At 37.2% G+C, this 25,396-nt stretch overlaps 1 protein-coding gene across 2 annotated transcripts in view; it reads left to right on the top strand.

Annotated features, from left to right (window-relative positions):
• The first annotated feature begins 803 nt into the window (after positions 1-803).
• LOC139998184 (uncharacterized) overlaps positions 804-25,396 on the top strand; it is a 72,545-nt gene continuing 47,952 nt past the window's right edge. For both annotated transcript variants that reach the window (XM_072022532.1, XM_072022533.1), the window contains exon 1: positions 804-3,124. The gene's annotated coding sequence lies outside the window, so the exon portion shown is untranslated. The remainder of the gene's footprint in view (positions 3,125-25,396) is intronic.

The raw sequence follows: 25,396 nt of genomic DNA, 5'->3' as shown, positions 1-25,396 counted from the left end.
ACACGACGGAACACTCTTCCACAGACGGAGTTGTTGTATGAAATTTGTAGATCTTATCTCGTCCTGCCCCTCTCTGTCTCGACTGGGACGCTTTTCATTTCGGTTGATAGTGCAGCCAACGCACTAGCACGCATCTGTAATTTTTGTTTTACCAACGCCAACGTCGCACAGAACCTTTTTGTCCAACTGCTTTATATATCTGGCTGACTCTTTTATTCGTGAAATGGAGCGGCGCAAGATTGCCACTGAAAATTTATCCGGACGGAGTAAAATGCGGTACAAGAGTGCAAATTAGAAAGATCGGGCTTGATTTGATAGTAGCTTCTTCTTCGTAATTGGATAAGTTTACATGGCTCGTAAGAATAATACAAAACGAGGTGAAACTGTTCAGATGTAGTTAGTCCATAGTTTTTGATTCTATTTTATTTGAATTTTTAATAATTAAATCGAAAGCTTCGATTATTTAATCATAATTATTTTCTAGTACTGGAGAAACGTTAAAATAATTAAGCGGGAATATCCGTTATATTATGTTATTAAAACTGTATAAAAATTCCCAGAAATTTTATTGAAAAATAGGAAAGATCGTTGACATGTTGAAACTACAAAGTACAGAATTTATTTAAAAAAAAGAATTGGGAGAAAAAGGTATTTTGTTTTAACAAAAAATATTATTAGAAGCATAAAAATTATTCAAGTGCCAATCTACGATATCTTATCGTATATTGCACACATCTCTGACATCAAAAGGAACTACCTCTCTCCGAGCGGTCAGATCGTAAAGGTGAGAAGATAACGCTTAATCGTGGAGAATAAGGGGACACGAATCACTCTTAGGAGGCAGCGGAATCAATAAACGAACTTCCCTTGAATAGCAACACCAGGATGTTTTTACCGGTCGCTTATCTATTAAACGTTCAAGAGGAAAGAAATGAAGTTCCCTGTATAAGGCGTGACAGGAACATAAGGCACAATAAAACTCGGCTAATTTATAACAGCCTCGAGAAAGGTTCTGGACGTTGGCCGAGGAACATGGCTGGCTCGCTTGTCTCCGTTACAATAAGAAAGCCGGCTTAGACGGATTCCTTCGCCTTTGATCGGCGTCATAAAGAGATACACCTGATCAAAGACAGAATTCCACTAGAGATCGCGCCACGAAGAATTAATTCGATTCTTTTGACGTTTCGATCGCGGTACACGCAGCGTACGTTCGACGAACTTCGATTACGTCTCTGAGAACATCGCCACGAACATCACGACATATGTACATTTATCCGGACGTCGAACAGTTCAGGGAACATGCGGGAATAGAGAAGGAGGCAAGAGGAAACAAAAAAAAAAAAAAAAAAAAAACATACTACCGAAGGTAGAATGCTATCTGATTTGTAATACCCGCGGGACCGGTATTTATCACACGTCCGAGTGCGCACGTACTTTCAAAGTGGTGAAAAACAGCCGCGATAGCGGACTCGTTGACGAAACAGGTAATTTGAAACGTGGACGCGCCAGCACTGGTTTTAGTCATTGAAAAATTTTCTGGATCACCTATTTTCGTCGTTACCAATCCGCTCGCTTCATTCTTCAAGCATTTGTTGTAGCAAGTAACGCATCTCTGAAATCCATCGGATCTACGATGACTCAAAAGATACTTCCCTTGTCTTGGGACAATACACGAGTACGCTTGGTCGTTTCTCGAGGAGAAAGAAGGGCAGACACTCGAGAAAATGATACAACCGTGGATATCTCTTGGAGGAAAGTAAATTTGATGTGGCGTAATGGTTGGACCGGGACACGAGGTCCTTGGAAACGACGATGCTCCAGTCGATGCGATTATCTGAAAAAGTATCTATTGCGTAATTGTTCGCAAAATGGCAGAAGAAGAGGGGTAGTGGCGGTGGCGGGAAACGTATCGTCCGATGAGCCTGTTATCCGATTCACGATGACTCAAAGAACATCTTGTTGGTCCAGACGCGGGGAGTCTGATCGGGAATACACTTAGTGCACTCGGTCAAAATAAGAAAGCTGGCTGTAGATGCTTTCCTCTGTTGCTTTGATCGGGAACGTAAAAAGAGGAGCACCTGACCAAAGAGCTGTCTCACGGGAAGAAAAGCATCGTCGTAACGGAGTCTGCGTGTTACAACGACGACACTCAGGGAAACGGCGAGGGACGAAGAAGAGGATGGAGCCATTGCCTGGTGGGGGTAGATCAGAGGGAGAGGATGGTGGAAGCGAAATCTGGCCTCAGTCGTGCGCGACGCGCCATATGCGGTGGACCATTTGTCAAGGCGCTCACAAAGGCCAATAATCTCGCGTGACACGTGTGATTCCCCGATAAAAAGTGTCACGTGCTGGCTGCACACCCCTCTACGACCGGAGGCGAGTAAGCCCCCACCATCATCACCCCGCGAAACTTCACGGAAAAACTTTTTCCCTCGAAGCCGCTCGACAATTTCGTTCCAGTGTCGAACAGAGAGCGGTGTGTCTCGAACCTCAGCCGTATTTTTTTCTCGCGATTGAATCGTCCGTAGAAAACTAATCTTTCCTCGGAGGAAGGCGAAGAGCAAAAAAAAGGAAACGAAACGAAGGGTGGAAGAGAGGCGAAATACCTTTGGTGCGGTGGAACAACGCTACACTTTTTCGGCGAGGGCCCTTTCCGAACAAACGCCGATCGAACTCCCAGAGAAAAGTTTGGACCCTTGATGCCGGACGCAATGTCGCTGCCAAACGTAAAAGCTTAGCACTCGGACAAGATTGAAAAAGTGGTACGAGACGATCGCATAGGACGAACAAGGGTAGGCGCCTTTTTTCCCTTCCGACGTACGCCAAGTTCGATTGAACGAAAATCTATACTGGCAGTCTATCAAAGCGAAAGTGAAACGAAGATTTACGTTCGTTATAATCGAAGCTCGTTCACGATGGAATCGGTGTGATCGAGCGTAACGCAACACATCAGGTTGACGTTTAATGCAAATCGCTCTTTTTTTCCACGGTATCTGCTGCTACACGTTGATCGTGTGTGTGACGCGTTCCGACGCGCGATCCCTGATGGACAATCGACGAGGGTCTCGTTAAGGACAACCGGTGGAAAGGAGCGAAGGAATTTATGGTGCGACGATCAGAGAAGGTAAGCCGCAAAACACCAAATATAGTTGGTAATTTTATGCTCGAAAAAACTTTATCGCGTGCTTGGTAGGCGGGCCGAGAAATTTATTCAAATTGAGTTGTCGAATTTTTCTACTCTTACGCCCGACAGGTGATACCAATGCAATTTCAATGCTAAAAAGACACGATCATTAATGCACTTAACTAACGCGTATTAAGAAGCACGTGCCCCGTCGACCGGGGATATCGAGTCAGAATATCGGACTTCGGTCCAACAAGTAGATTATCCGGAATCAAGGTCGGCTCGTTGATGATTCGTTGTTATTGTCACGGGATCTAAATTTACGGGGGCAATTTATTCTTTGCCTCTCCTTTTTTTTCCCTGCTTTCTATCCCGATGCCCCTTAACGAGCCCGTGTTAGGAAACAATTGAATATATTTCCCCTCCAAGAACGCGAGATACCTCGTTGCGCATAAAAGAATAATAGGGACGGAAAAATTTCGCCGGCTTTCATAAAAGTTTGGCGCTACACTATTGTGCAAGCTCTGGTATTAGCCCTCTACCCCCGACAATGTGCAGGCTACAATAGAACGCGGGCTTATTTAACCTAACATAGCCGTAACACGTGTAGCTAGGATGCACAAGAAAAATATACAAAGTGCGTTCCGAGAAATTCGCACACCTGTTGGTACGAGTGGTAAGAAAGACGCGATTCTTCGCGGAGCACCCATAATCCGCTTCCATGTAGCGTTGTGCTCGATGCTTTTGTGTAGATACAGCCAATGATAGTATACCGGATAAACGCGAGGAAAAAGGGAAAAAGAAGCTGCTCGTTCGATTCTCCATCCGATGCGCGAAATAACATTGAAGTATAAATTTGATAAAAAAAAGCAGAAAAAAAAATAAAAGGAAAACAGAGACAAGAAGGGTGTAACAGAGACAACGATAGAGATAGCAGATAGAAAAGAGAGAAGAGGGCAGAATCTAATCGAAACACCGCGCGTTATTCATATTCACGCGATCCATCGATCACGCGGATTTATCATGCGGACGGTATTTCGCATGTACATGCGCGTTTTATATTTAGCGTGGCTCATTGGCACGGCGCGTTATCGCGCCGCCTCGTATTAAGGCGGGGAATAATTAATTCGAGCTGTGCGATTCACAGATTACAGCTGGTGTCCGTTGATATTTAGAGGAGGAAGGAATTGAATCCCAATACCCATGGACTAGGTTGTGTCTCATTAAATGGGCCTCCGGTGCAATTAACCATGACTAACATATTTGTAACACTCGATGAATGGGCCGAAAGCTCACGGGCCGTGACCATGCGACTCTGATTCTCTCTGTCAGGGTAAACATTGGTCCGCATATGCGAGCAGTTTAAACGTTCATACGTTATCATGACAACCGGGCCGAAACTGTACGGCCAGCGCTTCGTTCCTGGAATCGATAAATCGTGTTTTTCGTATCGGTTCTACCCAAACGGGCTCAATGGCCTAGAAAATGCCCAATGTCGGTCTTTTCGTTCGCTCGCGAACCATCTCTGTCCGGGGCTCTTTTAACCGGGGTTAACGATCTGGAGAGTTTGGCCAGTGGCTCCGGACAACCGTTCGGGAAACTCGTAACACCACGGTTGACACGTCGCGCGATGAAATTGTAAATGGCCCCGTGAGACGACTCGTGAGACTCCGCACTTTAAGCACTAGCCGATATAGTTATCTACAGAATGTTGCTCGTGGTCGTGCAGCGTAGATCGAGGTAAAAATACATTCTTTAAAGCGAGCACGTCTGTGTTTCGCGGTGAAATTTTACGGGGGAAGATCGCTTGAGGACTTTTTAGGTGGAACGAACGAAACCATTCGTAGTGTTTGATATGAGTTTGATACCGTGTTTTAATTATAGTTGTAGCAGATTTGGCAACTTTATTGCGAAAGTAGTTGGCGAAAAATTTCGCGTTACTTACTCGATGGAGAGAGTATTTGAACTTTTTGATGGAGAAAGTATGAATAAATGTTTGAGTTTATATATACTTTAAATTAGTATATTCAACTGCAGTAAAACAGTCGGATTATGATTATTATTTAAAGTATTTTGGCAACTCCAGCTTTTTTATGAGATACTATTATTTCTTTATGTTTGCGTTTTATTTCGTATAGCTAAAAATTATAAGTATTATAGATATAGCTAATTATTCAGTGAGAATTTATTTAAATCTATAGTGAAAAGTAATTTCAAATTGGAAACTGCTATAATTCGTTAAACCTCTCGTTCTTAATAACATACAGATTCATAAGTTGACAATATCAATGATTCCAAACTTTCGAACAACCGCGTAGATACGAATCAATAATTCTATTATATGAAGATTTATGACAGAGAGAGAGAGAGAGAGAGAGAGAGAGAAAGAGAGAGAGAAGTTATAAACGTAGGTATATTGAAACGATCATATGATAATGTGACAACATATATTAAAAGTATTTTAGTATTGTTCACGTACGGAGAGCTTGAAAAATTATTTACATGAATCGAATGTCAGATTATCTTTTATACCACAATAGTCTTGGATATACAATTGCGTAATGTTATGAATCTGTGCGACGAAATTATGTATGGGTCAGTTTATGTCGTATACTGTTTACGTTGGAACTATAAAACTGCGTAAGTACATATATAGAATAGGATGGAAAAGTTTTATGGTCAGAATATTTTTCATTGCCATCATCTAGCTTTATATATATCCAGAAATACTAGATGACTTTTAATTAGAAATTACTCACTTCGTTTGCCAATAAGCCTAATTTAACCAATTAAATAATATCCGGTTGATTAATCTTGAAATCTGCAAGATCAATAGTACAACGTCGCCGATTTCATTTAAGAGAATAGACTTTGATTTGTTAAATGGATCTAATTGACCTGATCTGTAGTTTGCGAATCGTTGATTTCCACTGATTTTAAATGGAGAGCGCTACAAATAATAATTCACAAATGTTGTTGCGGTTAATATTTTTCGAAATTCGTGTACCATATAATGGAATTGGCAATCTGTATTTGTTTGCAAAATTTAATGTAACATAATGTATGTATATTGCGACGTAGTTAACGTTACATGTCTAAAATGTATTAAAATCTTCGAAACCGTTCAATCAATGGCATTAATCTGCATGTAAAATAATGCTTTAAATACCGTTTTAATATATGCATTAATTCTTCGGCTATATTCGATTATTGATTCTTGGTATTGAAAATAATAAGTATAAATAATGTAATATCACCGATACGTGTGTTAATTGCATCATTTTCAACTATAGACAGATGCTTGTCAATTTTAAAGATAAAATATGTATCATTTAAACATTCAATTAAACAACTCCATCACGATATATCGAAGAATTAAACTTGTTACAAGACGTTCAAAGTTCAAAACCAATCATATCACATTAGAATACATTAAAATGTTCCACATTACGTAATAAAAGCACGCTCGTAATGCAGTACTCAATCTGAACAGAGATATAAAGAAGTTCAATTCTGTAAGAAATCTTGCATACATGTTACTAAATCTACATAAAATTACTAAAGTACTACCTTTAAAAATCAGTTCTTACTTATATTGTTAACTTTTACGATGGACGAAAATTATATCGATAGAAGTAAGTTTCTAAAAATATTAGATAAATTATTATGCACTTAAAATTTTGTACAGGGATAGTGCGACACGATATCGAAAAGTACATCTAAAATGAAATAATACAGATAATTAAAAGTTACGCAAGAGGATAAGTTTTAATCGAATAAAAATCTTCACAAAATTTCCTGAAGCAAGCTGTTTCAGTAAACGACTTGTTGGTAGGATACGTCAAAAGCCGTGGCCAACTAATTAGCCAATCAAACAGCTTATTAATTAGCGACCATACGTCCCATATGATGACTGAGTAGTTATTAGCAGAAGTTCGTGTTACTAATACCCGCGGGGAACACGAAATTCGAGGTATTGCCGGGCTCGGATCGATTTTCTATGGATTGATGTACGCCGAAACAGATTACTAGATTCCCTGTCAAAATACATTAGTCAGATCGATTGAAATTAACGTTTAATACTTTTATTGTGATAAATTCATTACATGAAAAGAGAATGATGTATTATCTAGCGTGTCGGGGATTGAAATAAAGCTAAATATCGTTTGTGTCATATATCGATGTACATAGTATACCTATCGCCTGTGCGTATTATTCATAATAATAATCCATAAAATAACGCGGATAGGGTGATCGATGAAATTTTCGATAAAAGGATATAAATTAACAAGAAAGCCGTCGAATTCTCTGCCTCGTTCGATAGTATATAGCCGTAACCAGCGTTTCACTGTGAAAAAAAGAGAGGAAAAAGAAGAAAAGTTTGCTCTTTCCATTCATTGTATCGGCGTTCTTTTCAACTTAAATGAAAATACTTTCAAGCTTTGTTGTATGCTTCTATCATTTTTCGCTTTTTCCTTTTTTATTTTTTTTCATTTGTTTAAATTCAATTAATCGCAATTGAACGGCTCTTACATATTTATCGCACAGACGAGTTTCGTTCGATTTAAAAAGCCATTAGCCGATGTATATTATGGAGAATAAATTCTGCTTTCTAAATTCGCAATTTAGGTCGCATTAGGTTGGAAACAGTGCTTAACACCGTGCGTTTGTTACGGTCGAACTGAAATACTTAACTTACAATTAGAAGTCTAATTACGTGCTATTAAGTAAACGAAACGTAGCTCATTTACGTATTAATGCTAATCCGATGTAGACAAAAAGGCGAAACTTCTTCAATATTTTAAAGAAAGATTTAACAAAAATATTTAAAGTAAAACGAAGAACAAATTAATACTACTTTTACGTGATAGTGACGATTATTATATTTAATGAACTCGTTACATTCAATGCTTAAAAACTATCTCGTATTTAACGCTACGATAAAATCACGACTCTTGGTATTTGAAAAATTGTATTAGGAATATTAGTGGTTGCTTAGAAGAGTTAATATATTTGATTGAACAGTTCGAAAAGTCGCATCTATAATTTATTGAATTTATGTCAACAATTCTTCGATCTAACGAATAAAATTTAGTTTTTAGAACAAATAACGAAGAAAAGCGTTTAACATTAAAACTATCAAACCCGTGAAAGTAACAGGTTTCAGTCTCGTGTTTGTATAATTACTAAAAATATATGGATAGTTTGGACGAAATCAATGTTAGCTTTCATCGAGATCAAAATACAATTATCTCACATATACGGTATTCCTATTTCGTGTTCAACGTACAATTATTTAAATGCACGTTAAATATTTAGACAAAATCCTACTATTTAGAAACAGAAATTGATATACTTCACATAGTACAATTTTATACAAAAATAGTATTCATTACGTATGAAACAACAAGCAACGAACTTCACTAATCTCTCGATATATCAGAAACGTATAATGACAATTATTCCTATACGAACATTCTTCTCAGTTGACCAAAATCTCTCTGATCGATCCGTTCAAAACCATATCGTACCACATTGAAAAACACATTACGTAAGAGTAAACTATCAAAGACGCGACATAGCCACGTTGCATCAGTTCTCGGCCTTGTCTGCAACGAACCGTTCTATGACGGTCTAATATAAAATTCGTTCACACGAGCCAGAAACCAGCGACAAAGGCGCAAGGTCTCGGTATCTGAGATGGCTCGTCGAGGGTGTCGCGCCGGCTCGCCAAGGGTAGCTCGTCGAGAAAGACGAGAGGAGGACGAGGGGAAGAGCTGGAAAAGGACTAGGTAGGGGTCAGAACGCGCGAAATAATCTCTCCTTTCCGCGAATAAAGTGGATGCGAAGGTGGGCCCTCGTTAGTTTCCGCTTGCCGTAACTCTTCGTGGCAAGATGCACGAGCCGGTATTATTCTTGGCCGGAATAGTGGATCGTTAGGTTTAATCGTGCGGGCGTTTTCGTCGCGACGAACGGCACAATCAGCCGCGAGTAATCCCGCGCTCGACCGAACCTTGCCCTCTCACCCTCGTTTTCTCTTTTTTACCTAGACGGTAAGAGGGGAAAAAAGTGATCAACGCGGTGGGGATAAAAGCGAGGAAAAATGCTTCTCGCCGCCATTCGCGTCTAATATACAAAGAGGCTGATACAACGGACCACTTTTCTGCAATTTCGGGGGCCAAGGAGATTGCAACCGGCTGGCACACAATACAATCTTCGCGTCTTCTTTCTACATCGTACTGCTCCACATAATTTGCCGCACTCTCTATCATGTCAAGACGAACGTTCTATCGCGAAGCGAGGGGATGATCCGGTCTGTGAACGTTGTTCGTATCGCGTGATGGTATTGGTATACAGGGCGATTCCGAAATTGAGATATCCTCGCTTAAAAGTAGGTCGGAAATATAACATTGAGATCCTTTCTTGTCTCATTTGACTATCTAATGGTATGCTAGACAATCTGGTTTGTCTGATATCTACTTTTGTTCGCGTGTATAAATTTATAAAGACAGTGAACGCTCAACAGTCTAGGGTATAATTTTACGCAATGTGCGATAAGTTTAAATAGTTGACTTATGTTAACAATATTGTAACTATCGTCGTTGATTTCACAAATACGTTCTTGCTTACGAAACTGAGGAACCGCAACCTGGTAACGATTAATGTTTGAGTTCTTCATCTTTTCGAACTTGGTATTGTCCATTAATTAACAGTTATTTTTAATGTGAACTATTTCTATGATGTAAAAATAACAGCAAGAGAAATAAAACCGACCAACATCATGAACTAGAATTATTGAGATCATTTTCAGTATTCTGTGAATTGTTACAATAATTCAATTGTTGAATTTATTATATCGTTTAAAATCATATTAAATAGCGACATTTTTGTAAACACAAATAGGAATATCTGTAGCTGGTCAGATCGAATGAACGGATTATTTTTAACGATAAATATTACATTATAATTAAACAGAAAGAAATTTTCAAACTAGATTTTCTAAAAAACTAACGCACGTATAAAACAGTTTTGTTCGATATTTTTAGCTCACCTTTATGTATGAAATCAACTATTTTCTGAATATATCGCGATTTCAGAATCACCCTGTATGAATTGGCCGTTACGTTCGCTTGCGATCGTCGTTAAAACAAGGTACACGGACGATGTGGCTCGATGATAAATCTAGAGTTTCTCGTGTTTTCATTAGACGCGATAAGTCGCGGTAAAAGTGCACTACGCCTGCAACCCTTGTGTTTATGCGGATTAACGATAATGGAACGTCGCGTTCTGCGGTTTCGTGAGAAATACACTGAAAATTGTAACTTAAACTTTTACGCGTTGTTCGTTGCTGGAGTTACAGGTCTGTGCGCCGCTTTTCCCTTTGACTGCTTCGTTTTTCCGGCGTGGAAAACGTTGTGGAAATGTTGAAACAACTGACTGCTTTTCTTTCTCCCTTTTTTTTTTCCGTTTGAGACATCGTTGGGACGTGGAATCAACTGACTTTTTCTTCTATTTAATACAATAGCAAGTTACATTACAATTATTTCTCATTAATTTCGTTCAAACTTTTAAGGAACGGAAAAGTGTGTGACGTATTTATTCATGAATATTAAATACAAAATTTATTAAATAAACGAACAAATTTTACTAGAATTTCGCAAACGTTTAAAATATACTTCCTCAGCGTTAAAGATCATAATACTTAACAAGTAATATCATATTTATATTCAATTTCTATTACTTGAAAGTATTTTCCTCTAACAGTTCTTCAAAATATTAAAATGTAAAAGAAATTGGTATTACCCGTTTCTTTTTAATATTATCACGATCATAGAGAAAGTAACAATTATAAAACAAAAATAATTGCAATTACGAAAATATCGAGAATGGAGAATTCGTTTCTATATGAAACATTTTATTCGATACAATCTCCTAAGTAATGTCTGAAATTCTCTAGCGCTTGTTCTGAAACGCATGTTATGAATAATAAATATTTCGTGAAACACGAGGAGAACGGTGTTCCTCCATTTAGAATAATAGATTGCATTTGTTACGAGCAATTGTGATAGAATGTCTGTAGATTTCTTTATTAAACTTTAAAGCACCTTTAGTGGATGGAATTACACCTCTTCAACTTGCTTCCTTCGATCAAGTTTCCTTCTCGCGTAGGAAGTCTCGTAAAGTTAAAAGTTGTATAACTCGTCTTCCTTGCCTTGAATACTATTTTAAACATCATCTGAATTATTTAACATTATTTTTCTCGTGCATGGATTAACCTTATTACGACGTATGGGAGAAGAACCCGTTTCCCATAAAATGCGACAAGATCGCAGTTAATTATTGACACTTAAAAAAAGAAATCTCTATGAACTCATTTAACTTTTATGATCATCGGATAGAGTTACACTTTTCTAACACGATTCTTCATACAAGTTTCCTTCTTCGCATAGGAAACTTTCGTAAAGAAGTTCAACCATCTCTCTCAATAGTAATTGAACGTTATTTTTAAGCACTGCATAAATGCTAGGTTCTCTCTCTTTATTGCTAGTAATTACTCTATGCTTTTCTCCTATATCCTTTTTACATATTTACATACATATACATATTACTTACATATTAGGTCGAATGATACCACTTCAAGCTGATATCGATATCGATTTTAATCTCAGAATATTTATTACTATATAAAATTCAATGATCCATGTTTTACGTCTTAGTAAGAAATCTTTTAGAATTCAGTAAAATCTAGTTTTTAATTTGTTACAAGATGTGTCGTTTATTAAACGTATCCTATACGATACATCTACCTTATCAATACTTCGCAATCGAATTGACAATTTAATTAAATACTATTACAGTTTTTCAATTTTAATTACGAATTTCTTTCAAACTTTCCTTCCATCTTCTTTCTTTTATTCAATAAAAAAAAAAAAAAAAAAAACTAAAGATTCGATAATTAAATTCGATAATATGTTTCACATTAGAAAAGACAATTTTCCTCTATTTAAAGTAATGTAACGAATTGGTTACCAATATTAATATTAAAACTCACACCCTTTTATCTTCATCCTTAATCGTCTTTCAATTATTCCAATTATCCTCTTTCGACATCGAAAATTAAGGGGCGCTGTTATTGTAAAATTACATCTAACGAAATTCCAAATTCTACGAAAATTATATCACGTCACATGTTAGAAGCGGAAATTTTCTTTCACTTAAAATAACAAATTACATTTAGAGTATCAAATCGAAAACTACATTTCTACCAATTTGATCCATCGTTTGCTCGCAATCTTCTCTTTCTTCTCATGCTATTCGAAATAAAAAACAACTCGATAGTTTTCAATTGGACGATCAAATCGTGTCAGAGTTACCGGTATGCTGTTTTCAGATATTGTTCCGAATCGAGCACATCATGATACTGCACGTCCCACAAATCGGTTTTTCCTCTATCGGGGCCGACGTATTGCGGTTAAAAAATGATCTGCCTGTTATCAGCAATTGACGCGCACCCTTTGATTCGCTCGCAGACGATGAAACTATTGTTCGTTCTTTGCACTTTGTGGAGAGCAAACGTGGCACGAGATACAGAATCGTATCGCGTCCGTTCAGTCGTGTGTCCCAATTCGTGAATCGTCAAACGTATTTTAGCAGAATTTGATGGAGCCTGGCTTCGCTCGGTCAATACGTTTTCGCCGCGTAATTAAAAGTTACTGCGTTTTATAAAAGTATCCCGCTGTAGGACTGTGTAAATTAAATCGCGCGGAGATACAACATCGAGGACGAACAGACACGCGGCGCGCAACAATTTTACATTTAAATTCTGGGAACAACTCTTTTTTTTTTTTTCTTTTTTGTCCTCATTTCCTGGAACATCGTTGGCCAGGAACAAATTGAAAGAACGAAATTTTACAAAACGCGATCTCTTCGTTTCAGAAAGTGGAGGGTAAATTTCGTCGCGGCTGGAAATTTTTAAGCTGCCGACCGACTTTGTAAAATATACACGCGGGCTGTAATTTTTGTAATTTGAGAAACGGCAAAGGGTAATTTCGTTTGCAATTTCCTGTCGAAAATGTGGGGTGTGATGTTCCTCGGCTATGTAATTTTTCGACAAAGTTGATGCTAAACATTTTGAGCACGTTCGTGTTTAGTAATTTTAATACTATGTAGTAACGCTAATATTTAGACGCTACTATTTGAACTTAATGAATTGATGAATATATAATTGCGTACTTGATAATTCAGGAAGGCACGAATTCAAATATTCTCTATAATATTCTGTATAACAATCATAATAATATAAAAGTAACGATATGTATATAAATATAATAAAAAATATAATAAATATTTGTTTCCTCTATAGTTTCATATTACTCTGTTTGATACATGTATAAATTATTCAACAATTTCTAAGTACTAGCGATTTATTGATCGACTATTGTACGAATTATTACGTTCGTAAACCTGACGACAAAATCTTTACCTACGTTAGGTCAATAAAAAGAAAAATATGATGGGCCTAAGAAGGTCAATGACCTCTCCCGATTGTAGTTACCGTCAAATCCCCTCCAAAAAAAAGTACAATTTCATTTAAACGATTACAATTATAATTACAATTACAATCAATTGTTCTTTCACAACGTTAACAGAAATGATTGAAGAATTCGCTGTTATAAACATTTTGCCCAAGTATGTATTAAAAAGTTATAATATTCATGATATATATATATGGAACATATATACGTACGTGTAATATTCATAAATAAGTATAAAATACAAAATACTTGTATTACATGCAAATTGTTCTTCGTGTTGGAAAATTCTCGTGTTAAAAGGTAACTTTGATCAAAGTATAGATTTTATGCGTCACTAAATCCTCACGAGGCGTACGGTTAAAAAAAAAAAATAAAAAAAAACACTTTACGACTCGACTGCATTTCCGTATCTCGGCGACTCTGTCTAAAAAAGTTTCGTAACAAAATTTCTAACGGGCCAGGAAGTTTATCGCGACGAGCGTCGTCAGCGTCAGTTCATTTCGATTATCAGCCGGACCTTTTTTCTATTAAACCTTAACTTCTTATCGAGTTACGCAAATGGACCATAACAGAATATATTAAGTCGTTATTATAAGAAAAGGCAGGACGTCTCGGTTATTCAATTAAATATCGTACAGTTTCCCAGGGAAAGTTTAAATTGACGCGCGCCACGTTCGACGATTAACATTGTGGATTAAATGAAGAGGTTTAATAGAAGAAATATTTTTAAAACGGAACCTTTAACATGGAGAAAGAAGATTCATCGTGATATTCGGCACAATGAGTTACGCAATAAATGTGCCTCGATATTTTGATAATAAACTATGTATCAGATGTAGGAAAAGAGTCTGTGCTTCCAGCTTTATACCTTTTGTATTTTTACAAGAGCGTATTTTCATTCTTAGAAATTGAAATATTCTTCGCTATCGTTTATAACCGAATCACGTATAACTGGATCATTTATCGGGACGTGGAAAGGAACATTAATTGGAAAATGGAACGTTGATTGTACATATCTGGAGAATGAAATTGGAAAGCCTACGAACGGCTGAATTGTTTAATTTGTCTTTCGAGAGATGAGTATAAATAAATAAAAGAATAATAATATAATATCAGGCATTGCTTAAGATTTAAGTTATCAGTCCGTAGTTGAACTCTCGAATATAAACAAAGCATCGTATCATCTTCAAGGAAGACTCGTCATACAGATATAGTAATCGTATAAAATAAAAGATAAGTGGAAATAGCTTTATGCGTTCAATATTAGAAAATATACAGTCTCGGGATTTCCTCTTCGGCAACAAATTATCGAATTATTACAAGAAGATTCAATTAATTTCAAACGTATAAAGAATCATGCACAATTACACTTTAACAAAGCTATGAAAAATGAGTAACTGTTATTTTTAAGAGTCAGCAAAAATGCTACGAAAAAAAGTATCTGAAGAACAAATGGAACATACGTTTCCGATCCTAAACGCATCAAGAGTTACGCAATCGTTGAAGAGTCCATCGGTTTATCACCAGCCAACCCCAAACGTATCAACAAAACAGCCACCCAGCCCTAGTCTCTTTTCTCTTCTCGCATTCATTCATCCCCGAAAGGTTTCCGCGAAGGCTATAAAACGATCGATCGAGTAGAGGCGAGACTGCGTTTATACGTGCGAGAAACAAGCCTGCCAATAAATATCCCGAAATCCAAGTTAACGACCGTTCGCGCGTGCTACAAACAGGGCAAAATTCCTGGAGGACCCGTGTCACCGTTGCCACTATCGTAGACGCTTGGTGGCAAAAACGGGGAGGAAAAGGACGACAGGGAGCAGGTTTCGCGTGGACTACAGCCGGGCCACGTCTAATTACGCCCGTTGATTTATCGGCCGCGAAGTGGTCCCGAACTTGAACGTAGGGGTGAGCTGCCAAAACGCGCGATAAACGACAACGAGGAGACAAACGGGCAACGATGGCGTAAGCCGAGCAGGAGCGAGGAAGAGGGTGAGAAAAGATGCACCGGTTGGTACCGTGCAAACCGTCACTGAATCATGGGTGTTTGAGACGGGAGTGTGTAAACGCGTCTTCGTGGTAGCCGGCACGGCACTTAACAATTGCTTAAAATAACCAGAACTGCACGGACCGTTCGGTGGAAATCGTTTTACGTCTTGTTTTCTCGAGCCGTGGCCGCGGATTGTCGTCGGATCGAGAGGAAGGAAGGGAGAAGATAAAGAAAGAAGGGAAGTCCGGAATGGATGGAATCGCGTTTTAAAGGGAGGAGAAAAAAGAAAGGAGGAGGACGAGGGGCTGGAAGAGGATAAATAAACGCGAAACACGGACCGATACCGAAAGAGAAATGAGCTGAGAGCTAGAGGGAGGGTTCCGAGGCGAACCAGGGTAAATGACGGAGGGAAATCGAGAGGGAAGAAAGAGGAATGGATAGGAGAGCATAGTGAGTAGTGGTAGCGCATAACGTAGGACCCGCAGCTGCGGGAGGTCTGCGCTCATTTTAGGCAGCCCCTTACGAGAAGGAAAACAGTGTTACACGATATCACGTGAATATATTATTTCGACGCCGGTCCGTGTGTCTTCTTCTCTTCGACTCTGCAGCCCATCCGGCTGTAATATATTAAAAGAAAACAGGCGTATTTAGTTTCGAGATAGTTGTAGTGGGCGAACGGCATTGTTTTGCTTTCTAACGCGTGCCGCTAAAAGCCGATGTTGCGTGCAACGACTAGAAAGTCCATCGTTTTTTTAACGTAGCTACAAAAAAGAAAAAAGGAGAAAGAAATAACAAAGAGAGAAAGAGAGAGAGAGAGAGAGGTAGAAAGAAATTTGAGTTCGTTTTTGGAACTGGATGTATAGATATAACGTAGCATTTGTTCGTAAAGCAAATACTTAACTAAAAATAAACGAGTGTTATGAAATACCTTTGAGGTAGTAAGAGCATTGTATAAAAAAGAATAGGAGAAACAACTCGAACGACGATCTTATGGATGCTACTCTCATTCTCTGGCAACTGTATCGTGTCTGCGCTGCTCCTCTGAAATTGCATTAATTTATTTCTTCCGTCCGCTTTTTCTCTTTCGCCAACCGGTAAAATATTAGTCACACGACAACCTGACAATGCAACTTAACTGATAATATTTCTCGCCTTGCCTCACAACGAGATACCGTGTAATATCACGAAATTGCTGTGTCGAACGGACGAATCAATCACGAGAATTAATTACATTCAGTTGGTCGCTGTTGTTCGCCGTTGATTACTCCAAGGTTAATGACGCTTCTGTGTATGCGTGGGTATGCGCTCTCACGATAGGTACGCCAAGTTATTGTTGTTTGCCATAACAACTACGTCCATTTAATTATTCTAATTTAATTATCATCACTCGGTTAGGAATATTCCTTCCCCGTCACCACTCCCACCTCATCCACCTCTTCATCCTTTGAGTAGGAGGGTAGGGCAATGTCATGCGATCCTGTAGGATTACATTGCACAGAGCGGGTAGTACTGGCTTGCATTTTCATGGAAACAGGATTACAGCTGAAAGTTATTTAACTTTTCAGTAGCGACAGGAAATTTAACTTGCTTCGAAGTGCCCCCTTAATATAGTCGCTGTGTTCTGGCGAGGTATAGCGACGATGATGAACCACATTTTACGAGTGAAATCAATTCGAGAAAGGAATTAAAGCGGTGAATTGGGCAAGTAAAGGGAAAAGGAATAATTTTATGAATTTCTAATTTGTGCTTGTTCGGTACAAGCGCTTTTCCATCACATACTCATTCGTATATTTATTCGATAGATTCATTCATCGCTTATTATATTTATTGGATAAAAGTTTAAATATAACGAGAGTTCAAAGATGTGTTCGTATCGCGTTCGTATTAAATTCCATAAAATGAGAAATCGGAAACACGTGCAAAATTTTTTACCCTGACGCTGTCGACGAATAAATTATAGAACTAGTACCAAGAAAATCAAAATGAAATATGAACGCCGTAGAAGAGAAACGTGATAAGCCACATTTATCAAATGTTAAATAAAGCAGTTTTAAAATCCAATCCTATATTACTAAATATCGTTCGAAATCAAATATGTATTTTCGTCACCCTTCTAAATATTTCAAAACATTATTTGCTACGTAATAAAATATACAATATTTTTACAATATTTCGTGTATTCATATAACAGATTCATGCCATTTTGATTTCATACTAAAATAGTTCTCTTCAACCAGCAATTGATATAAATTGATATAAATATTGATATTAATAAAGATCAGAAAATCAAGAAAAATAGACTTATCTTTCCCACGTAGTTTTTATATAACGCAAAAAGGATCGAGATTTCATCTATATGCTTTACAAAAGCTCACTGAAATTCCTCGAGATGTACCTCAACAATTATAAATCCATAAAACCGGTCTAAAAAGAAAAGTACGAATTGTTCGTCGAAACCTCCGTCGAAACACGGGAATCATAATTTATCGGCAGCGATACTTTACGGTCACAGCGTAAAGTAGCTGGTAACGCGCCATAGATCGTTACGCACTTTCTCTAGCATGACTAAACTACGTTGCGTAGCCAAACTGGCAAACCTGAAGCACTATTTACGTCGGAAATGCACGAAAGTACTGTTTTCCGCTGACTTCGTTTCGGATCATTATTTTTATACCGCGTTTTCGTCGGTTTCGCGCGTCCTGCTGCTTCTCTATCTTCTTCGTCCAGTATTATGGGATCTCCACGGGGAATCACTCGACTCGTTTCTCTTGTTCGTCGTGCATATTAAACGTCCGTTAAAGAATTGGTTACGCGACAGTATAACGAGGATTTCAGTAACCCCCGCGACTATTACTGGTTTCTTGCGGCTCTGTGGGCTTTTTAGCCGCTTTAAAGTGTCCCCCGTGAGAGGCAAAGCCGCTCTACACGATAGTACAGGATTACGCGGCACAAAAGCGAACGCCTCGCCATGCATTTTCATGAAAACAGGATTACAGGCGAACTTATTTAACTTTTCAGTAATCGCGCGCCCGCTAGCTCCGGCAACCTCTCCTTTAAGGGAGTATTCTCTTGTTTGGACGGTTAAAGAAATTGATTTGTTTTTCGCGAAGCTCTTTTTTCTACAGCTTAGCGTTAGAAGGTCGTGATTTTAAATTTATACGTGGCAAGTCGGATGAAAGGAAAGAATTAAAGTTGTTTAAGAGAAAGGAAAATGTCGCTAGATGTTCCGGGATTTGGATAAGTCGGCGCCTTTCGTGTAATATATGTTTCGTATAATATACGAGAGAAGAGGAGGAAGAAAAAAACTTAACGCCTGAAATTGGAACGTTAGGTAGAAAGATTTAATATTGCGCAAAGATATTCGAGCACGTTCTTCTTGGAAACGTATCGCGCGAATTCGCTCTCCCGCTATGTCGATGTCTGCAATAATTTTTCCTAATTGCCTATAAAAGACGAAAAAGAAACGAAATCAATGTATTTCTCTTACAAAAGTATAGCTCATATCAGAATTTATTATTCTGTTTTTTATTTTCATATTAGTGTTAAAACACCAGGATAGCTATTTCTGAAATAATTTATTAGTTGATAAACTACATTAGCAATTCGTTTCGTTCTGATTCATCGAAATATAATCAAAGCTTCGTTTCGATCTAAAAGAATGAGATTACTTTACGATTTTTGTATTATAGATTACAGTCAAAATAAAAAGATATACGGCAATATACTGTACAGAGTAAAGATTCGATAGTGAAAGTGAAAAGTAATTTTTCCAAATGTTCTACGAATATATCGAGAACAATCTTTTCAAAACTTAAAACAATCTAATCCTGTAACGTTAATTTAGTCTGAAACATGGAAATTGTGTATAAAATGGCATTGGAAATAAAAGTATCGATTTTAGCAATCAACTGCTGGAAACCGGAATGCGAGCTATGGAATTGCATTGCATTTTAGTCGAAGCTACGACTATTTTTCGGCGTATTTTCAGATAAGCAGTTATCGGGATTCAGGATCGCGTGATAAACCAACGACGCGGGCTATTTACGATGAAAGTATAATTGGAAAAAGAGATGTTTAATCTGGTTAGTGGTGGCTTATGGGGAAAGATACTAGGACAGCTAATTCGGACTAATATTTTGTCAAACTCTATTGTGAACTCCATTGTGAACTCTATTGTTGCGGAGAGCGCGGTTTCGAGTAACTGGAGCAAACGATGTTGCTCGAGTAATGAGATTTTTTTAAGCCACTTTTCTTTTTTCTTGTAACACGGGCGAAGTTTAAGTAGCGTGTAATGGGTGAAAGGAAGAAAACAGAAGAGCCATGTAGATGTGTCCGTAGTTGAATCGGAGTTTCCTTGGAATTTTCTGAAAAGTAGAGCATAAAAGAGAAGAATGATATTCATTTGTTACTTTGTGGAATTTTCTCGAATGTTTTTCGTAGATAATAGTAAGGTTAAGGCGAGGGATTTAAATTTACACAGTAAAAAAAAAAAAAAAAAAAAAAAAACAGGATCTTTCACGTAAATTACACGCTTGTACCTACCGAATATTATTTATTATTATTTCTTAAAGATATTTATACAATAAAGAGGATTGGTACATACATATACGCGTAGAGAGAAAACAATTTATTTATATAAAATACAAATTTAAATGATTTGTGTAAACTTTTTGATTATAGAGATTATAGAGAAGGATTCAGAATGTTTTTTTTTAATTCAATAAATTAAATAATTTTCGTAAATGGAAATTTAACGTTGGAAAGAGAAATTAAGTATTAAGATCTATGAATTTAAATCTTTTCGCGACTTGTTTAAAAACATTCGTTTTAGTAATCGAGGAAAACTTGACTAGCTATCCAAATTTTTCAATGTACTGTAAGCATAGAAAGTTTGCTTGACGCGTAACGAAGGAAGGAAGGGAAATGCGAGAAGTAGGTTCGTCGAAAGTTTCATCAAACTCCTTCGTAACTTTTGAAGTTTGCTCGAGTGATTGAAAGAAATTCCACTTGTTAATTAATCAGTATTTTTAAGCGGCTTTTAAAAATCACCCAGATCAACTCTACCGCTTTAAATCGATCCATTTAACAGAATTCTCGACTCTTTCGTTAAAATGAACGTAGCATATAAAACGCCCTTCTCCATAACAAAAAATAATTTCTACTTTCATTTGTTACATCATAATTAGTGAGAAACTTAATCTACTATAAAAGAAATTATAAATTTTCAAACTTTCTCTCTCTCTCTCTTTCTTTCTTTCTTTGATCTCTTTGTACAAATCTGTACGAGTTTGTATAACTTTTTATATCAGCATTTTATAATAACGTCTTAATAACGCTCACAACTCTTTAAAAAAAAAAAAAAAGGAAACATTGACGGTAATATTAGTGACCGGTTTAAAAATAAGAAATCATCTAATAGTTTCCATTTCGACTATTCTACTCGTGCAACATAAAACAGCTAATTATATTCTTAATTAAAACGAGTTCGTCTAGAACAGGTAGCAGAATAAAAGAACGAAGTCAATAATTAATCGATTTACTTTATCATTTCCTCTACGTACTTTTAGTTAATTAAAACGATAACAATATATACGTTGAATTACTTTTGCCGAGGGCTATAAAACTAAATGAAACTAATATTTAGAGTCAATTAAATTAGGATATTATAGAAACAAAGCGAAAAATAGTTTTTAAAAACGATTGTTTTGGGAAAATTGCATTCAAACGTCCTTTCTATAGCTTTGTTAATTAAATTTGGACGCAGAACTTTGTACATATTTCCATATTTTGTAATTTGTATTCTTTACAAAAATACAAAGAGAAACATAGATACGCAGAAGAAAAACTATGTCTGTATATTAATATTGTAGGAACACTGTCAATTCCAAGGATATTAATAAGAAAGAGTAATAAATTTACAAAGAAGAATTCTCTAGCGATATCACTGTCGCAAAAAATACTTGTCTACAAACGTCTCATAAATTCACAAAATATTTGCATGCAAGTCATAAATGATTTTGTGATGCTCGATGCTTATTCAGATGTTGCAAGTTGCAAAAGAGTCCGCCAACGCGTATGTATGTCATAAAAGTATCTTTGTCGTCTCATTGCCATTTTTATGCTTACGAATCGTGCCAAAGTGTCGCGATAAAGCTAAAAAATACAAATGAGATTCGCAACGTCTGGGTACATAAGAACGTTGCCTTCTTCATTGTACCGTGGCAGTAACAGCTTTCGGCGCAACGACACCGCCTCCGATGAAACCTTCTTCCTTCAATCTGCAGTGACGATTTCATCTTACACTCCTTCTATTCAAGTTTTATCACGACTATGGTAGAAAAGTCATCTGCGGTAGAATCGAGTGCAAGTAGATTCTTGGGCAAATAGGATATCGTAGACATGTAACGACTAAGATCTTTGAGATCCGTGACACGCAGTTCTGAACCTGCAAGCATAACTTTAGGAAGTTGTATAATTCAAAAAGAATGGACTGCTGATGAATTTTCTTGGATCGTCTATAATTTTTCTATCCATTCTATCATTTAACACAGGTATATTTTTTACATAACGATGACGCGAAATAATACGTCTCAAAAATTGTGGAAATGTTTAAACTGAAAATATACCATGAAAGCTCTTTTACCTAGAAAACTATTATTTGGGACAGCAAAGAAAATTACAATAACGTGCAAGAGTATCTTTTAAATTTTATATCCAATTTAATAAAGATCAGCAATTAGAAGATTATAGTAATAACATACATAGGATGAATTACCACGAAGAAATAATTCTTCGGTTATGTAAAATTAAACGATATACTAGATAATTATAATACGCTTATCAATTACGTTCTCCGATGTACATATCCCACGGCACGGAAAAGAGAAAAGATCAGAGTAGCCGAATCATTTGAAAACATAAGCCATCAATAATACCAACGTAATTCGATTACGATCTCTTCTCCGCCCTTCCCTCCATTTTCATCTCGTCGAAAAGGGAACATCAATCTTGACCGTTCAATTTTCCCTCCCATTGTCACATTAGAATCGATAATTCATTTCAAAGCTTCTGATATTCCAATGATATCACAAGAACCATCGTTCGCGTAGAACGATATTAGACCGCAGGTTGACGACACTCGATGAATAAAAGAGAAAGAAACAAAGCGGAAAAGAGGAAGGCAGGAAAGGAAGAAGGAAAGCGTGCGTACGTGTAAAAAGAAAGAGAAAGGTAGAGAAGAAGGAAGGGAAAGGACTCGATGATCGAAATGTTGGAGGAGAAAAGTTATTGCCGTGGCGGTAATGAAGCCAGAGGCACGGAAGACAAGCGGTCGGTGTCTGTTTGGAAAGAAAACACTTATTAGCAGGGTGGATCGTGGTTCTGGCGAGGGCTGAATTTAAATCGGTACACGTGGCACGGTGACGATGGCAAAACGTAGAAAAGGAAACAAGCGACAGCGCGCGACAAACGTTGGAGAAAACCGGGTGCGGAAACGACAGACAACGCGAATCTTGCGTTCAGCAGCGCAAATCCAAGCGGGCCCAGGGGATCTATTTTAATTATGCCCGGAGAAAATTTGCAAGAAAAATATATATCGTGGCCCCGTGTGCGTATTTGCTCCACGCGGGGAAATAAACGGATGACTCATGATGTTAATAAAGACGACGGAAGAGGGAACTTTGAAAATCGAGCCGTCTGCCCGGGCACTCGATGTACTCGCGATACTCTTCCGTCTTAGTATTTCGTTCCTTTAATGACAATCGAATTAAACGTTAACTCGATCATGTTCGTGCTGTAGAGAATCTATTTGAACTGTGCGGGACAGATAGAGAAAGAAAAAGGGGAAGAGAGAGTTCGACGGAAAATATCGTTATCCTTCTTGTTCGTGTCAGAGAGAACGTGCGACTGTTCTTTTTCGTTTTGGTTCTAGAACGATGAATTTCTGTATGCAGAACTGTCTGTTTTCTTTAAGGGGTTGTCTTGCTTCTGTCGATGTCGGTATTAGAGGTATATGCGGATGAAATTGTTAGTATAAGAAGGAAAGTTTGACGTCGATGAATACTCTTTATAACGTTACGTGTTTTTATGTAAATCCGAAATGAAGATTTGCAAACGTTATTAAAAATATCTTTCAAATATATGAGGATCGAAACATGTTCGAAACATGTGTTCGAAACATGACAAGATATCAGGAATGATCTGGTAAACATTTTTTGCCTGTGTTTCATTGACTACAGATGTTTTAGGTTGAAGTATGCAAGAGATAATAGAATTCTTAAATAATGGCAAATAAATCTTTTCCTACACCAGAGACAAGAATAGAAATAAGACACGTTCATCAAGCAATGTTATTCACAAAATCATTTGGTAAATCAAGGCATATCGAAGAAACGGACTAGAATTATAAGTCGATCTTTAGTGAAAAATACTTCAATTTTGGGTTTAAATATCGCGTACCAGCATAATACAATTAAATAATAATTAATAAATATGCAAACGTGATTGTTCGAATCCTTTATTTCTATCAATATATTCATTGGCTCTAGCTTCGATGTAATATATTTCCTTTTTATTGTTATAAATATAATTGAAATGATTGTAGTTCCTATTGTGTAAGTTTTACGTGCATACCAGGTCGATGAAATTCAATACGATGCTGAAATCAATATTATATTTGCTGTAGAACAGAATAATGTTGGCATACCGTAGTAATGACGTGCCATGCCGATACGAATTTCAGAGCTGAAATTTTTCAGCTGTTGTAAATTCTGTTCCGGATTAAATTCCCTTGTTACCGTTAGCAAATCTTAACAAACACGTTATAATAAAAGTATTCCGTTTTAAATTGTTATGTCTTTTGACAGGTTCCAATTAACGCGAAAATAATGTTCTTTTATTCCATTCTCGTTTGTTTCTACAATCATTTCTGCTTGATTTTAAATCGACGAAATGGGAAAGGAAGCATGCGAATTTTTTAAGAAAAGGTAGAATTAATCCTTTTAAATGTTGAATCGTTGTATAAGTTTAACTTAATATACCTTTGTTTAAATCTAAAGTAAAAACAATATTGCTCATTCGCATAACCATTCATTCTTCATCATTACATACACTATATTTCTATATTTGTTAATATAGAATTCACTAGATACGACAAAACATAATTTCACTATTAGAATAAAAGTCACATTTCTTACAGAAAATCTCGTTTCTATAAGGAAAGAAAAACGATTTCTTTATAAACGTGCCGAGAGTTCGTTTCGTTGACATCTCCAACATATACGTATGAAAATACATACCATACAAAACAACTGCTACAAATTCTACAATATTCAAATAGAGCCGTGGGTTGCATGTTTAGCATAAACATGACGAATGGGAGACAAATGAATGAGAAACAAGATATCCGTTTCAGTTTGAACGAGCAGAAAGAGTTCGGCATTATCCATTAATCAAGGGCAGATAATTAAATTGGGATAGCTTAAGATTTCGGCGCTTCTAAAGGATTCCCATAGGAGCAACCAGAACTGGCTTGGAGAATTCGATAAGAGGAGCCCACAGGATTTCGGAGAGGGTGCACAATAGTGAAGGACGCTCTCGACTGTAAAATAATTAAGCTTCACGAAGCCCCAAATCGTTCCTGATCTTCTTCCGACGAGTCGATTGCCGTTTATTCGATTAATTGTGAAGAATTCAATTGTCCAGGCTGAAACTTTTCTGCTTAGGTACGGGCTATACGCACCCATGACG

Source organism: Bombus fervidus, chromosome 2 (assembly GCF_041682495.2).
Source record: "Bombus fervidus isolate BK054 chromosome 2, iyBomFerv1, whole genome shotgun sequence".
Classification (NCBI taxonomy): domain Eukaryota; kingdom Metazoa; phylum Arthropoda; class Insecta; order Hymenoptera; family Apidae; genus Bombus; species Bombus fervidus.
This window is presented reverse-complemented; position numbering and strand designations above follow the sequence as displayed.